This window comes from Tachypleus tridentatus, chromosome 13 (genome assembly GCF_004210375.1).
Source record: "Tachypleus tridentatus isolate NWPU-2018 chromosome 13, ASM421037v1, whole genome shotgun sequence".
Classification (NCBI taxonomy): domain Eukaryota; kingdom Metazoa; phylum Arthropoda; class Merostomata; order Xiphosura; family Limulidae; genus Tachypleus; species Tachypleus tridentatus.
The window spans coordinates 47941553-47958893 of NC_134837.1; positions in this window are offsets into that span (position 1 = coordinate 47941553).

Consider the following 17341-nt stretch of genomic DNA (forward strand, 5'->3'; position numbering starts at 1 on the left):
GGGAAGGCAACTAGTGATCATCACCAACCGCCAAGTCTTGGGCTACTATTTTACCAACGAATAGTAGGATTAACCGTAATATTATAACGCCACCACAGCTGAAAAGGAGAGCATGTTTGGTGCGACGAGGATTCGAACCCGCAACCCTCAGATTATGAGTCGAATGCCTTGTCCCACCTAACCATGCCGGGCCTGAGTTGTAAGTCCACAAACATACCACTGTGCCACTGAGAGTTATTTATATTGAACCATTTATTTTAAGTATATTGTAAACACATAATGACATTGCATTATAATTGACTTTTATTTTAATAAAATATGTACGAGATTATCGTGGCCTGGAAACACGTTCTTTACTTTGTGGTACTATTACACAATCATCCATTATAGCAGTGGTTCTTAACCTTGTTGAAGGTACTGAACCCCGGAAGTTTCATACTTGCATTCACTGAACACTTCGTATTTGGAGAAATATAATATGATTTTTTTCAAATTCAAAACATAAGTGGATATTTTATTAATGCACAACATGAATCATGCATCAGTTGCACACAATATCACTGTGTTCAAAGAACAAAACCAACAAAACGTGAATTTCACACAAAAACAAAAACATAACTCAATGAATATTTACTGCAAATTAATGTGACTTTTGCTGTTGCCTGTCAGAGACAAGTTCAGAAATGCGCGGCTTCACCTTGGCAAATGAAACTCTCATATCGTTTTCGCAACAAAGTCTGTTCCTTTTCTTCGTTTTTATGTCTACCATCCTCGAAAAGGATTGCTCGCAAAGATACGTTGTAACAAACGGTATGGGTATCTCAAAGGCTTACTTAGCAATAAGAGGGTTTGCTACAATTTGGTGACACCAAAACGTTGAAAGTGTTGTTGTTCTGAAAAGTTGCTGTTGAACCTGGCTCTGCTGAAATTCAATGATTTCGTCGAGGTATTCATCATTGACATTTGCTGTCACAACACTAAACGTGAACAGCTGTCTCACCCATGCTGGATGTGACTCTCTGGTGGGGAAGTACCCGTCGAGAGACTTTGCGAGCTCATTTAAGTGCATGCAATTGCTTGCTTAAGTTCCCCGGGTACAAAATGTCTCCGATTTCAGACGCATCTTCGATCTTACTTACATAGTCGTCCAGCAGGGGAAAGTTTGCGAAGTTATCATCCCCTGTTCGTCGTTTCCATAACGGTAGATTTTTTTGAAAAGCCTTCATGTTTTCTTCCACTTCGATGATGTTGACTCCACCGCCCTGCATCTGTTAATTGAGATGATTGAGAGCATTGAAGATGTCGGTGATGTACGCCAAAATGAGAATGAACTCAGATTTTTTGAGGCAATCTGCATGGCAATGTTGGTGCTCTTGCAAAAACAGGGCTAATTTCACACGCATGGCTAAAACACGATTCAACACCTTTTCCCGAGATAACCACCGAATGTTAGAATGGTACAGAAGTACCTCAAATTCAGAGCTCATTTCATTACACAGCTCTTTGAATATGCGGTGCTTCAGGACACTAAACTGTTTATAAACAAATAACCAAACATAGAAGGGGCAGAAAATGTTCGTGTGTTTACTTTAATGGTCACTTGTGTAGCCTTTCAGGTGAATTACTTGGCGCAATCTCTCCTCATAGCCCTCCATGATCGTTTGACAATACTAGACTGGTATTTTTTCCCATTCTTCTTTACAGAAGGTCTCCAACTCTTTCACTTTTACGGATGACGCTGATGAACCTTGGTCTTCAACTCATGCCAAACGTTTTCTATTGGGTTGAAAACGGGTGACTGCGATGGTCACTCCAGAACGCTTATATGATTTCTCTGCAACCAGGATTGCACATATTTTGATGTGTGCTTAAGGTCATTGTCATGCTGGAAGATCCAACGACGCCCAAGCCGCAAGTTCTTGGTATAAGTGCTTAATATATCAATGCAATCTTCTTTTCTCATGATTCCGTTAACGCGGTAAAGGCTGCCTACACCAGAAAAGCTGAAGGAACCCCATAGCATGATCGAACCACCTCCGTGTTTAACTGTAGGGATGGTATTCTTTGGAAGATTTCGTTCCCCTTCTTACGGAAGATATTGCAAACATCATTGTGACCGAAAAGCTTGATTTTAGTCTCGTCTAACCAAAGAATACTCTTTCAATAGGTAAACGGTTTATCTACATGTTTTCTTGCATGCCTCAATCGTGCTTCTAAATGAACAGGCTTTAAATATGGAGTTCTACGAGGACGGCATGCTTTGAACCCAAAAGAACGTAACATGTTCGTAACTGTAGAGGTGCTTACTTCAACCCCAGTTTCCCTTACCAGTTTTTGTATATCATTACGTGTTAAACGAGGGTTCCTATTAACTTCTCTGAGAACCTTCCTCTTGGTTCTCTCTGGAATTTTGGTGGAGCGTCCGGAACGAGGGACATTAGCAGTTGATCCTGTAAGCTTAAATTTGGCAATTATGCTTTAAACAGTAGATTTTGGCACATTAAGTTGTGTAGCAATACCGAAAAGAGACACACGAAAGTTGTATTTTACAATAATTCGGTGTTTTAAATCACTGGACAGTTGTTTCCTGTTCGCCAAGATGACCAAGCGGATAATGACGGAGACGGCGCTAAATTGCCGGAAGTACATTTTTTGCTGGCTAACTTCCAATAATTATGAACCCAGTGTCTAGTTCTGAAATGGTATAATGTAGTTTATTCGCCAAACTAAACAAATGTTTTACGGAAATATCAGTTTTCCCGCGTTCTGAACTGTACGAACACTTTCTGCTTCTCTTATTTATGGTTATTTGTTATAAACAATTTATTCGTCGTTTAAGTTACATAAAAATGTATGTAGATGTGTGTTAGTATAATATTTATAATATATTTCACGCCTATTAGCCTAATCGTGATACTTATTAAGTTATGAGCTAAAAACTACTCGGGACGCAGGGGTACGAACACTTTCTGTCGTAACTGTAATATATGTACAATATACGTAAATGTAAATTAATAAAATAAAGATAGAAAAATTTAAAAACTCGCAGCCACATTACAAATATCCAAAAGCGAAGCACAAATCCTAAGGTGGACCATTATGTAATGAATCCTAGTATTTAGAGGTACTAGCCAGTGTAAGATCTAAATTGGGTTACGAGTACACCGTCTATCTAGTTTAACTTAAGTTTTGCTAGCCTTACATGACTATGAAAAAAATGAGATGTGGGTGCACTTAGCCCACAGCGTCCCATTGTGGGTGCACTTAGCCCACAGCGTCCCATTGTCTATAAACTTTCAATTATTGTTCCTGGATTATTAATACTTATCAAATCGTCAATATGACGTGTAAGTAAGATTGTTTATTTCCATTTTCCTTTTCTTCTGTTGTCTAATTATTAAGAGGATTGGTGTTAAGTATGTTAAGATTATTGTTTCAGAGGTTCACTTGTATTTCTATTTTGTAACTTTCTACCAGTTATTTAATTTAACTACATCTTTATAGACATATGTATTGTACCGGAAAATGTAAAGCATTTCCTTTAACACAACATTGTGATTTACTGTTCAGCTTTATTAAGAAAGAGCATGTTGAAATATTTTGATTACTTTATTTTTTTTAACATACCAAAGTAATGTATATCTTAGTACAGCTATTTGTTAAGTGTAATCAGTTTAAGATTTTATTTTTCTTAAGGACGTACAAAATCTGTCATATATGTAATAATTTTATCCTAGTTTGGTGTAATAGTGTTTGTTTTATATGTAGCTAGTTGGCAAGTGAGTTGTAGTTTTTTTCTGTGCGTTTCCTGATATTAAACATATTTTATTCTATTCTGTCTCCTCTACTTTTTTGATGTATTCATGATTTTCATTTCATGTTTCGTGAAAAGTTTTATTTGATACAACTTAGTATTTAATGCATTAAAAGCAGTTACTTATATCTATACATCTTGAAGAACTAGTTGAAGCAATAGTCAATAACGTTAAAATATAAAGAGTTCTGTATTTTTCATGCACAGTATATAACGGTATTGTTTTTTGCGTTTACATGATAATTGTGTGTTTATGCTCTATTTTAAATAAGTTGTACCTTAAATTAATTATTTATTTAGCTCTTTACGTTCCATTCTAAGTCAAAGGTTGATGCAAAACTAGGCCTCAGAATTAATCTCTATGACATAAATCATTAAACGATGGTGCCTAATTACTATTTCATAGGATAATTATTTCGTGGACCAACTCTGATGCATTTTATCATTTTCCTACGAGTTAGAGTGTGTGTGTGTGTGTTTGTTTGTTTCTTTGTTTGTGTTTATTTTCTTGTTTTTGAATTTCGCGCAAAGCTACACGAGGGTTATGTGTGCTAGCCGTCCCTAATTTAGCAATGTAAGACTAGAGGGAAGGCAGCTAGTCATCACCACCCATCGCCAACTCTTGGGTTACTCTTTAACCAACGAACACTGAGATTAACCGTCACTTTATAACGGCCACATGGTTGAAAGGGCGAGCATGTTGGGTGTGACGGGGATGCGATCCTCGGATTATGAGTCGAATGCCTTGTAGCCCGTGCTGGGCCACAAGTTAGGATAACTGTGCATTCGTAATAATTCTTATGTGTGATTGGTCAGCTGTAAAAAGATGTGGGGACGGTTTTTGAATTTCCTAATTAAATTATATCAGTGTTCTGACTCTTTGTTTAAACCCGTTAGCGTTGTCTTTCAACAGTGTATTTCTTTTCTAGTTTTTGGTGTTAACTCAAACCAAATCCAGTCCTTAATTAGATACATATTTTTTCAGTTTAAGTACAGTTTCATTTTTTAACGAATACAGTGATTAAGTTTCAGTATATTACAATACATTTATACTATTATTCAATTACTTATTCATTTTCTTTCTCCTCTAAAACTGATACAATCTTTTTTTATTTTATATTCAATTGTTTATTGTTAGTAAAAGGTTGATTTTTGTAGTTGAACTCCATACCATGTCTTTTCCGTTTTATTTAAGCACTAGCAAATTTTACACTCTCATTTCTAAACCAAATGTCCCCAGCTTGTACAGTGGTAAGTCTATAGATTCACAACACTAAAATCAGGGGTTTGATTCCCCTTGGTGGACTCAGCAAATAGCCCAATGGGGTTTTGCTATAAGAAAAACACACAATTTCTTTCTTATCTAAACTAAATCTTTGAGCTTCCTTTTACTGCAGTGAACTCTTTTAATGCATGTCCTGGAATATCATAGTCGCAGAGTTTTTGCACATTTTTTAAAAACCTATCCTTGATATTTAATGTTTTTACCTGTTCGTTAACAAATAAATAATACTTATGCATTCACTTATCATCTCCGACACATAGAAACATTGCAAGGTTTTGAATGTATTTTTTCGAGCGAAAGGGAATTTGAAAATATATAGCATAATTTCAAGAAGCCGTTTCAGCATATAACACCACGTTAGCTCTAAAGTGTGTTTTTATTCTTTAAGTGCAGCCCCTACTCCATTGCTGTCGCAGGGGAATATCTAAGGCCTTATGACATTAAAAACCGAGTTTCGATACCTGTAGTTGACACAGCACATTATGTAATATTATGTTCACCAAATTTTTTAATTACAATCCCTTTAATCCCTACTGTAAAATTTGTAACTTATAATAAAATAATTCTTAATCAGAAAGTAAGCTCAAAATAAAACAACTAACACGAAATATATAATCATATCAGTTGAGGAAACCATACCAATAGTTTTATATTCATTTGATTAAAACAAACAAACTAAAATAATGCTTCAATACTTCTAAACAAAATTTAAACTGATAATAACACACTCGAAAAGTTCTACATGTATAGCTATTCAATCTATTACAAACGAATTTTTCACAAAATCCAATAATAATCGGTTACTGGCACTTATTCTCATAAAATTAATCATAATTGATACTTAAACATCATAACTGCAAAATAATATATTACAATGCACTTAAGGTAATTACATTGTTTTAGCGCAAAGCCAAACAATAAGCTATTTAAACTATGTGTACTACAGGGAACGAAACCTGGATTTTAGTGTTACAATTTTGTGAGCTTAGTGCTGATTTAGAAGGAGATTATAAGTGTTTTCTCTCTGTTCAGCACTTGATTCATTCGATTTTATTATCATGTTTTAATACTATATTTTGCAGAGGAAACTGTTTAATGTTTATTTTTTGAACGAAAAAATTGTAAGACTAGATTTATTAATAAATATATTGGCCAAACTATGTAATTATATGATGTTACAGTTTTGTTTATAATAACATATGTATTTCTGAATAAATTACTTTGATAACTTACAGCCAAATTTTTGAGAATCTATTTTAATTTCATATATTAATTAAATTTTACGGACTATTGCCTTAATTTCGTAAATTAATAAAAATCGGTTTAGATATATTAGTGATAGATTTTCATTTGTAAACTGCCCTAGAGAAATCGGTCCCAATTTAGTAAATAACATATTCGTATAAGTATTTAAGACTAACACTATTATACGTTTGCGGTACTTATATTATCTTCTTTTTGATGTTGTTTAAAAATGACTAGTTCATAGTCTAGTCGATTTGGTATAGTTTGTATTTATAAATAAGAAATTGTAATCAATCATAATCAATGACGTAGTTAATAAAACACCATCGCTAAACTTCATTCATTTATTTTCTGAAGAAAATATAGACTAAGAATATAGTATTTTCTTGTAGATTGAATACACTTAGTTTATATTTCACACTGGTTTATTTAATCTCGCACAGAGCTACATCTGATGCTTCAAAATTTGATCCTTCAAGATGTCCAGAGATTTAAAAATACAAATAGTGTGGAAAATTGCAGTTAAAATACATAATTTTGTTCCAAAAAGGAGGATAACAATATTCATCAAACACGTTGCGTTGCGCATGCTAAGTTGCTAAGTGTGCTGTGTAAATCTTATCAGTAAGGGCTAAAATAATCCGAAGTAAAAACAAGCTTTCTCGTTTTTAATTTAGGTAGATAAAAATATCGAACATTTCTCGTTTTATCTACATGAAATAAACAATATTACTTGTGCACTATTTTTAATTATTTTGTGTGTATAAGTTTAGTAGCAAATATTATGTGTTTTTTGTTGTCTGTTTATTTAAGAATAGTTGGATATATTACCTATGACTCAAGAAATAAAACACTAGGTCACATTGAAAGACTATCAAAAAATAAGTTATCACATTAAACTCAGGGTAACAATTTTTTTGTTGTTGAAAAATCTTTTTATATTCAGCATTTTTAAAAAAGTACAGTTGACCTTAATAGAGATTTAATGATTCAAAATACAAAACTATTTTCGATTTATTTAATTCTTAAAAAATGATTCACAAATTTTCCACCATTAACTTTTCAGTTGATCTAAAGAGGTAATATGCGAGATAAATTTTCAAAGCATCTGTTCTCCTCGTCTATATCAATATTTATTTATTTTTGATGAATGTGTTTGAATTTTCTTGTAGCAAAGCCACATCAGGCTATCTGCTGAGCCCAGCGATGGAAATCGAACACTTGATTTTAGCGTTGTAAATCCGTAGACATAACGCTGTACTAGCGAGGAGCTTCTTGGTGAAATACAAATAGTTATTTTAGCACTGATATTAGTTTCAGTTTCATTTAGTAACACTAGTGTTCAACAAATGATACTGGTAGAAGAACTTACTATTAAATAGAATGGTAAGATCACGTAGTTAATTCTGGTAAAAAGCTTAAACTGCACCGCTTATTTTAACAGTAGTTAGTACTGATTAAAAGGTTTTAGAACACAATAGGAAAAGAACTTGATACGTTAACAATGGAAGCTAAATTTATTTTTGTATAGCTTCAACAAATTTGTTCATTTGATTTTCAGAGATAACTATGTTAAGATTTTGTTGTTTCTCACGTAAAAACAAATAATAATAAATAGCTGCTGTGCCAACAGTTAACTCCGTGATTAAATTAACAAAATATTTTTGTACACGTAATGAATGTTTTCAATCTTTAACCAAATAACTCATTCGATAAAGCACCTTCATACCTTCATATGCAGGCTAGGCATGGCCAAGCGTGTCGAGGCGTTCGACTCGTAATCTTAGGGTCGCGGGTTCGAATCCTCGTAGCACCAAACATGCTCGCCCTCCCAGCCGTGAGGGCGTTATAATGTGACGGTCAATCCCACTATTCGTTGGTAAAAGAGTAGCCCAAGAGTTGGCGATGGGTGGTGATGACTAGCTGCCTTCCCTCTAGTCTTACACTGCTAAATTAGGGACGGCTAGTGCAGATAACTCTCGAGTAACTTTGCGCGAAATTAAAAAAAACAAACAAAACAAACCTTCATATATAGCGAGTATGAAGATAAGTCAGAATATGATATTATGCTATGAACTTTTATTCTGAAGACAGATAGACAAAGGAACCTACTGAGAAACGAAAGGATATATAAACGCTACTGAATGTTAAATCTCACAGACTTTTAATAATAACAATTTTTATTTCATCCATCTTATAGATATACCATTAAAATTAAACAGAACTCCACAAAAGCTACCGACGTACATTACCTGCAGGAGTTTTACACGTTAACTAATATTTTGTAAACTATATATCACGGTTGATTCACTAACGGAATATACTTTGCTATTATAGTGTATTTCGGTTTGTAAATGCTCACATAAAAATACAAATAAACAGAAATTTCAATTAGGTAGGATGTGTTTCACAACCTTTTACTTATCATTTGTACAAACACGGTTTTCCAAACACACTTTACAACTTTTATAGCCGACATTCCATTAATATGTATACATATTATCCAGCCTAACAACAAAGCTGATATTTTTAACATACAAAATACGGTTCAAATAAAAGAATTAGAGTAAGTGTAATATGAGTAATTATGAGACACAGTCTGTTATTTTTCAATATTAACAAAGTATTTTAGTATATCAGCGTGACTTACAAGATTCTTGTTTATTTATTTTTTGTGAAATTTAGATTTGCACATTTCTTTTTGTGAACCTATGAGAAAGAGCATTGCACTCACAACTATGAAGTTATATTATAGCACACGTTTACAGAATATTTCTCAAAACTCCACATTAAAAAAAAAACTATATAAAACTAGTTTCTTTCTGTTGTCGAAGTCTATTCAAAGATCCACTTTTAGAGAACAGTGTCTTCCATTTTAATTATTGAAAAATACTTAATCAAGTTTTCCTTAACCAAAAATTGAATTTTAGCTTAAAATAATCATTAAAATCATTCAATTAAATTAAACGTATGTTTATTTATTACACACTTTAGACATTGTTAAAAACATAAAAAATTATGATTTACAAACTTTATATTTGTTTTTACATGGTACCCAATAATGAACAGAATAGTTTGTCACGTGATATTTTTTCTAATATTGTACTCCGTCATTAACGACATAATTTAATCGTACTCTTATTATTACTTTTAGTTTAGTTGTTACTATTTGAATAGTAATTTGAGTCATTGGTCTAACTTCAGTTTTATTCCATAGGCTCTTATACTTTTAGACAACTTCATAAACAAGGTTCATACAGCTTTCATGTCGTTATTTTAGGTATTTTAAATAATGTAATGAAAATGACGATTTAACACTTTTTTCATTTGTTTGTTTGTTTGTTTTGGACTTTCGCGCAAAACTACACGAGGACTATCTGCGCTAACCGTCCCTAATTTAATAGTGTAAGAGTAGATGGAAAGCAGCTAGTCATCACCACCCGCCGCCAACTCTTGGGCTAAACTTTTACCAACGAATAGTGGGATTGAACGTCACATTATAACGCTCCTACTGCTGAAAGGGCGAGCATGTTTGGTGCTCAGGTTAGAAGTCAAACGCCTTAACCCACCTGGCCATGCCGGACCAACAGTTTTTTTTTCATGAGTTTATAATATACAGCTGGAAACAATCGGTAACGCAGTTGTTACCAATGTATTTTAGTATAACAAATTATTAGCAGCAGTATTATCAGTTACAATAAATATTACGAGCAAATGTATGGTGATTGTATTGCATATGATAATTTACGAGTATGGTGTGTGTGTTATTTTATTACTACGTTTTACTTTTCTTCAGTTTAAAATAGATAGAGATCGGGGCAGTTTTTACATGGTATTTTGAATATGGTTCCTGGTTGTGGAAGCTCAGCATTGTTTTTTAGCATTTGTTTAAATTTTGTTCCTAGAATGAAAAACGTAGCCGGTAGGGATATTTACGCTGTATTTATGTATTAGTCTTTGTCGTAGTTCTTTAAGAAATATGGTTAGGTCATCAACGAAAGGAATTGTGCCAGCGATTATTTTATTAGATTGTTTTTGGGTATTGTTGTTTTTCGTATGTTAAGTTGATCAGGTTTATAATTATGAAACCTATCTTATGAAACCGACTTGGTATTTTGTGTGTGTGTGTGTATTTTCTCGTAGCTAAGTCACATCAGGCTATGTGCTGTGTCCACTGAGGAGAATCGAACCCCTGATCTTAGCACTGTAATGGCATTCTCTAAACTGTTATAAAGGAAAAATTGTTAGGTTATTTAAAATATTGGTTCTATATGTTATTACTGTGTAAACAGTGCAGGCCAAAAGAATTAGACTTTTTAGTGTACCTAAGTGTTGTGTATTGTGTGAGCAGAAACCCAATTAAGGTAGTTTTCATTATTTGTATCGTTTTTTCTAAGTTTTTGTGATGAAGCTACGGGATACTCCGGTGATAGTAACATTTACAAAATTAATTGCGTAGTTATTTTCCTTTCTATTTAATGTTCTTATGCGTCGTAAAAAATGTAGTCGTTCTTCATTGGAAGTGAAACTGCAGACAACGTATCTTATCCTGTATATTAGTTTGTGTAAAAACATTTTTATTGTTTGTTTTTCGATGTTGCTAAGGAAAACATTGACTGGGGTTTCGGATAAAGAGTTTCCTATACTTAGTCCGTGTATTTGAATAAAGTCTGATGCGTGATACTGAAAGCTCTCTATTCTTTGATAGATTGTTTAGGCAGAGTATTAATGATGAAACTTTGTAGAATAGACGACAACAATCTGTTGTGGAGACACAAGTGTAGAGGGCGACGGAAGACTTTCGAAACGTCGTCCTCTACTCTTACGAGTATGTCTCCACAACAGACAGTTGCCGTCCATTCTACAAAGTTTCATCGTGAAAGTACACTGTTGTAAGAGGTTGAAAAAGTTTAACAAACATCTCAGGTTGTTTATTGGGACCTCATCAAATAATATCTGTTGTTAGTTTTATAGTTTCATGACTAGGAGTTTGCAAAAAGAGGTTAACGACGTCAAAGCTGCATATTTTCGATTTCGTGGCTAAACTACGAATTTAGTTTACAAAAAGTGTTGTGTTTTTCAATTTTGAGTTTATTAATGAAGTTTATGGTTCTAGAATTCGTTCAAAATACTTGGTGACGTTTTAGTTAAAGGAATTATAATTTGATATTATTGAGCGGAGGGTAGGGAGTGTTTTGTGTGGTTTGGAGAGGCTGTATATTTCAGGAGTTCTTGGTTCACTTGTACGTAGAAAATGATGTAGCTCTGATGAAATTGTATTGTATTTAAAAGTTATTTAAAAAGTTAAGTAAATTAGTTGTTGTACTCAGAGCTAAGATCAATTTATGATTTCGTAAATTTGGAACTATCTTTAAGTATATTCATTACTTTATTGTTATGGACTTCTGTGGTTAAAAGATAAATTAGCTTGTAAGTGTAGCTCGTTTGATGTTCATTTGGTTGAGAGGATGAAGATGGTGTGGCATGGGCGTTGTTATTGTTGTATTTGATAAAAACCTTCTGTACACCTGATTAACTCCGATTTTATGTTTAACACTTGAGTAAAAATTGGTGTTATGAAAAAGTGTAACCTTCTGTTTAAGACTGTGACTTGTTGTTGACTGATGTCAAAATTAGTCAGATTGAGTATATTTTTATTGGTAGTTCTATAGGTAGGTTCCATACTTATGTGTTTTATTTGATGGTTTGTTCAGTTTGTTTGTTTTCCGCTCAAGATTCTTTTGTTATTAGTAAGCTTATAAATTAAGTAGTTTTTAATTAAACTTGAGAACAAGTTGTAATCATCTGTTGTGATTATTTGATCCAGTTAATTACAAGGTTTGTATTCTTGTTGGCGGACACGTTTTAGTTATATTTTTTTATTCATAATTTGCTTTAATAGCTTTATTTGTGTAATTTTAACAGTGTTTTCGATTTTAGTATTCTGTGTAGGTTTAACTTCATCCGGAGAAAACATACAGTTTCTCTTCCTTTTTTGCATTCCTTGAGGGAGTCTATAACTAATGAAATTTCTTTGTTTTATTTCATTTTTATTTTTTCTGCTAGGATGAATCTGAATTTATCATTTTCACCGCAACGAAGTAGAATCGTTTTGGTTAGGCCAAGCCTTGCACAAGAGAGCAAGAGGGCCGAAACATTGTACTTATTTTAATATCTATATATCTATATGTGTGTGTGTTTGTTTATCCATGGTAAACTGTCAAAAAATTGTATTGAATGTGTTTTAGCAACGATGTATTATTCATGAAGAAATATTCTAGTTTGAGGAGTAAAAGTAGAATTTGTCTTATAATGAAGAAATATTTTACTCTAGTGAAAAAACGAAGACCTCCCTCATGATAATTTAGGTTAAGTATTTATTATTCGTATTTTCTTTCGTTTTTACGTACATGTGCATTAAATGATTTTTAATTCTTGCTTCGGTGGTAACTTTGAACAAGAGAAAAATAATTAGATGAATTTCTCACACACAATTTTATATAAGTTTGAGGTTCAGGTTCTTGCTTCAAAAAACGTAATGAAACTTCTTAAATATTCCTTTCTTATGACGTAAAGTACTTCGAAAGTAAGGTAGATTTTTTCCTCATAGCCATTCCATTGATAACATTGATTCTGCGATGTCTAAATGGTTTTCAAAGCGTTTATAACATGTAGCACACTGTGCGTTTAGTGAAAAAATAAATAAATGTTCTTCTTATGGCGTTCTTTGGCTCCCCAAAGAATTTTTTAATAGATAAGCATCTTATTTTATCTGTCACCATTCAGAAAGCTGTAATTTTTATGTACCTTCTCAACACCAGTGGTTCAGGTATACCCCATACTTGTAGTGATTTTCCAGCATGCTTCACTGTAGATAATGTAAGTTGACTGTCAATTATAATACTTTCTCCCCTCGCCCATCAAACTAACTATTGTTGATCATGGTCAAACAATTTCAATGACTTTATTTGAAATATCCTCTTCTATCTCAGTTCATCCCGTTTGCTGATATCAATTTTAGTTTTTTGGGTTGGTTATTACTCCTAAACAGTGGTTTTTGAGTAGTTACAAATTCACCTTACTCTTCTGGAGATAATATTTACGCTATATATAGAGAGCTAAATTGTTGGAAAGATCTTTACTGGATTATTCTGTGGGATGTAAAGAGCATACTCTGAGTTACTCAACATAAACAGTTTAGGTATCAGACCATTTCTATTATGAATATTAATAGTTCTACTTATCTTCTTCACTCTCGCATACAGCTTCTACTGAATATCAAATTTCGCCCCAATCTGTTCGCTAACTAAAACTATACTTTCTACACGTTTCTTATGCAGCTTGCCTCTCCTGGGATTCAAGAGAGCATTAACCTCGCTACTACTGAGAATATTCTGACTGCTTTGAACTTTACCCGTAATATCCTGATGTGACACTTTCTAGTTAAGTTGATGATAGCCAATCACTAATTTCTCAACACGTAACTACTGATATTCCTGTAAAATGTTGCTCTTTGTTTTCATACAAAAGAAGGTCGTAATCTGTTTATATTTTATTCAGTGTTTCCACAAATATTTCCAACATTTTACACATAAAATGGGCTGGGAAGCTTGAGATGATATGCAAATATCTGTCTTCAAAGCCTAGAAACAACCCAACAAAAATAGGACTTTAAAGTAGCATTTATGTTTGTAAGGCGTAAATCCAATTATGGCCAGTCGCTTAATATTTCAGAAAACAATACTTAAACTTTAAATAAGAAGACGCATCTTTTCATCTTAGAAATTAATCTGAATTGTTATGTTATAAACAACAGGTTTGAATAAAGTACTTAAGACACAACTGACATTCTTTGTTTACACTTAAGTTATTTTACATATGTAAAATAGATGACGGAATACTTCTCTCAAACATTTACAACCATTCAAATGTTTAATATACTTAAATTAAGATACTCGAGGTAAAGTTATTAAACTTCTTGCGGTTGCAGCTATGAATGCAGAGATGCCAACTATTTCAAATGACTGAGCGTAATGATTGTAGACAGAGCCCTTTATCATTTGCGGCTACTAGGCCTGACCAATGTCTCTAAGCTGTTTATTATTATATTATCATTATAACTATTATTATTTATTACTGCTATAGATTGCTCATTTATGACTGGACACAGTTTTGAGTCATCCATGTCTGTGGATCCATCTGTGGCTAAACTGTAAACACTGTAAGTAAGTATGCTTGAAATCATTTTGTCATCTTCAGAACCCAACATTTGTACAATGGCTGTAGTTTTGGTTCTAGCACAACCATATTTTTTCGCTATATTAGAGTCTAAAACATTTTTTTGAATAGATGTCCTGCATGATCGGCTACAACTAGGGGTAAATTATGAGCAATGCCGAATTGCGTGAACATCACTTCTGCATTTGTGGTTTCATATTCTGAATTCTTACTCATAAATGTCGTTATCTGCATTGTTTTTGTCTTCGCCTCAGCCTTTTGTTGGTGAGATGCCGATTTTGTATGTCTGGAACAATCGTTTATCCCCCAATGCGCCACAGAAAATCGATATGACAAACTGTACAAAACGCATGACTGTCACTGACTTTTGATGCAACGACCGGATATTTTGCACTATACTCTCTTCTAAATTGTTGATTTACAGTTTCAGTCCTTTTAGATTTGCCAAAAACAAGACAATCTGGTGAACGAGGCCTCTTTTTTTCCATCTTGTGAACGATCGCATTGGTTTTTTCATGCCGCTTAGAAAACGAGAAATACCCAACTACGCGAGCGCTGATTAGCTGACAAGCACTGATGACGTAACTATGGATTCCCCCACTTACCCAGTATGGAGAAGCACCGCACCCAAACTATTGGTAGAAGTCGGAGATACAAATATTTTTTTATTATTTCAAGCACAAACATGATTATCGCAAGTAGCCATTTGGACTATGTCTTTTATTTATTACGAAACTTTATTTGTATCTCACTAGAAATTTTCTTTTCACCCCTTTCAAGCTCTGGGGGAACAATTTATCACTTTATTGTATAGGCCTATATAATATATAATAATTTGGGAGTTGCAACAAGTCGTAATATTTGTCTGTATGACCGTATAGTCGTAATGTATACACCAAAATCGTAATGGTTGGCATCTCTGTGAATGAAGAATTTTCTTTACATGAAGTGTTCAAAGTACATTATTAAATGTATGGATTCAGATCATTTTTTTCACAAAAAGGCTAATAAAAGTTACATCATGAATAATGCACAATTCTTTCATGATAAACTAGCTTTATCGCCTTCAAAGGTGTGCTCAATTCTACACTTAAACAGGGAACGAAAAAAGGTTTTGCTAGAATTATTTGTTCCTTCATGCACTTTATTTTGTATTTAATCTTACAATGTTACTAATTTAGACTTGTAGCCTTTCCGAAATAAAGGAAATATATTTTGTAAAGAGGAACTAGTACTGGAAAGTTGAATGCTAAAATGAAGCGCCTGTTTCACATTATGAATGAATGTGCAGAACAGACTCATTAATGAAATATGGATGCAGGAGCTCTTGCATAATTAATTTGAAAATATAGCTACACGTGAGAAAGAATCTCCAATGAATGCAGTCATTTTCTGAATTCATATATTAATCCTACGTGTGTCTAAGGCTTTGATCCCAGAAAGCATGTAAACAATAGTACATCAACTTTTGCCATAAGGAATTTATACCCCCGGAGAAATTATTTTTATATCAAATTGTTCATGTCTTGCAAAATAGATTTTCATAACATTGCTGATTACATATGCATAAGCCGAAATAGAAAACTTTAATAATTATAATGGTAAAAAATATATAAACTTTCATTTTTTAAAAAAAGACTTCAATTGAAATAATAGTATAATTAATGTTTAAAATGCTTCAGGTATTGCTGTAAATTACTGTTTAAAATTTTGTAAAGGATCTTTTTTAAAATACCCCTAAATATGTTTGTTTCTAAGTTTCACGTCCAAAATGACATATATTAATATATATATATATTCCTAATGCATCTTACACGAAATCATATCTTTATGTTTAAGTTTCACAAAAATAAAATGAAAAAACAAATAGAATTTCAAGTTTTACTGGTCAATATACATATTGAGACATTGAACGATAATTTTTAAAGTATAGAAACGTCATTTGAAAGATCCTAAATGTTTGTTAATGTATTTTATTTATCATGGTTTATAAAGTGAATCGAGTAATACGTATACAATAAAAATTCATCTTGTGAAATGTACTATTTACAAACTAACTTATGAGTTATGCTAAGAAAAAAAAGGAGTTCATAATGAAATGACACAATAAGTCTCAGATAAGTTTACATAGTAGTAACGAGAAAAATACTGTTGATTCTTACAACTTAGAGCCACTTCATTTCAATTTATTGAGAAGATTTTGACGTATTTGATGCCATTATATCATGGAAAAAAATGGTAATTACATTAATATTTTTTGCTTCAATTAATATTCGGCATGGCCAGGTGGTTAAGGCATTTACTTGTAAATTGCGGATTCGAATCTCCATCATACCAAACATTCAGCTGTGAGGGCGTTATAATGAGTTTAAAGATTTCCCAGAAGTCTCTAATTTTAGGCTAAAATTATCCGTCATAGCGAAAATTCGAGGTTTATTTTAAAAGTAAAATTAATGAAGGTATCACCAGCGAAACTAACCAGGTTCAAAATACAGAAACAACCATTTAGAAGCATATTAACGAAAACCACAAAGTCCTAGCTGAATTATACTCTTATACTCTTTTAATGCGTAAGTCACACTCTTTTCTAAAATGACATGCTTCATAATTCATGTTTTTGTTTTTCAATTACGTGTGATTGAAATCCTCATCCTCGCACGCGCAGTCTTACGTTACAACTAAGTTTATTAAATAAAATCTTTTTAGTTTTACTAGAAACAGATACGTCAGTGATTCAAAAGAACAATAAACATAAGAAG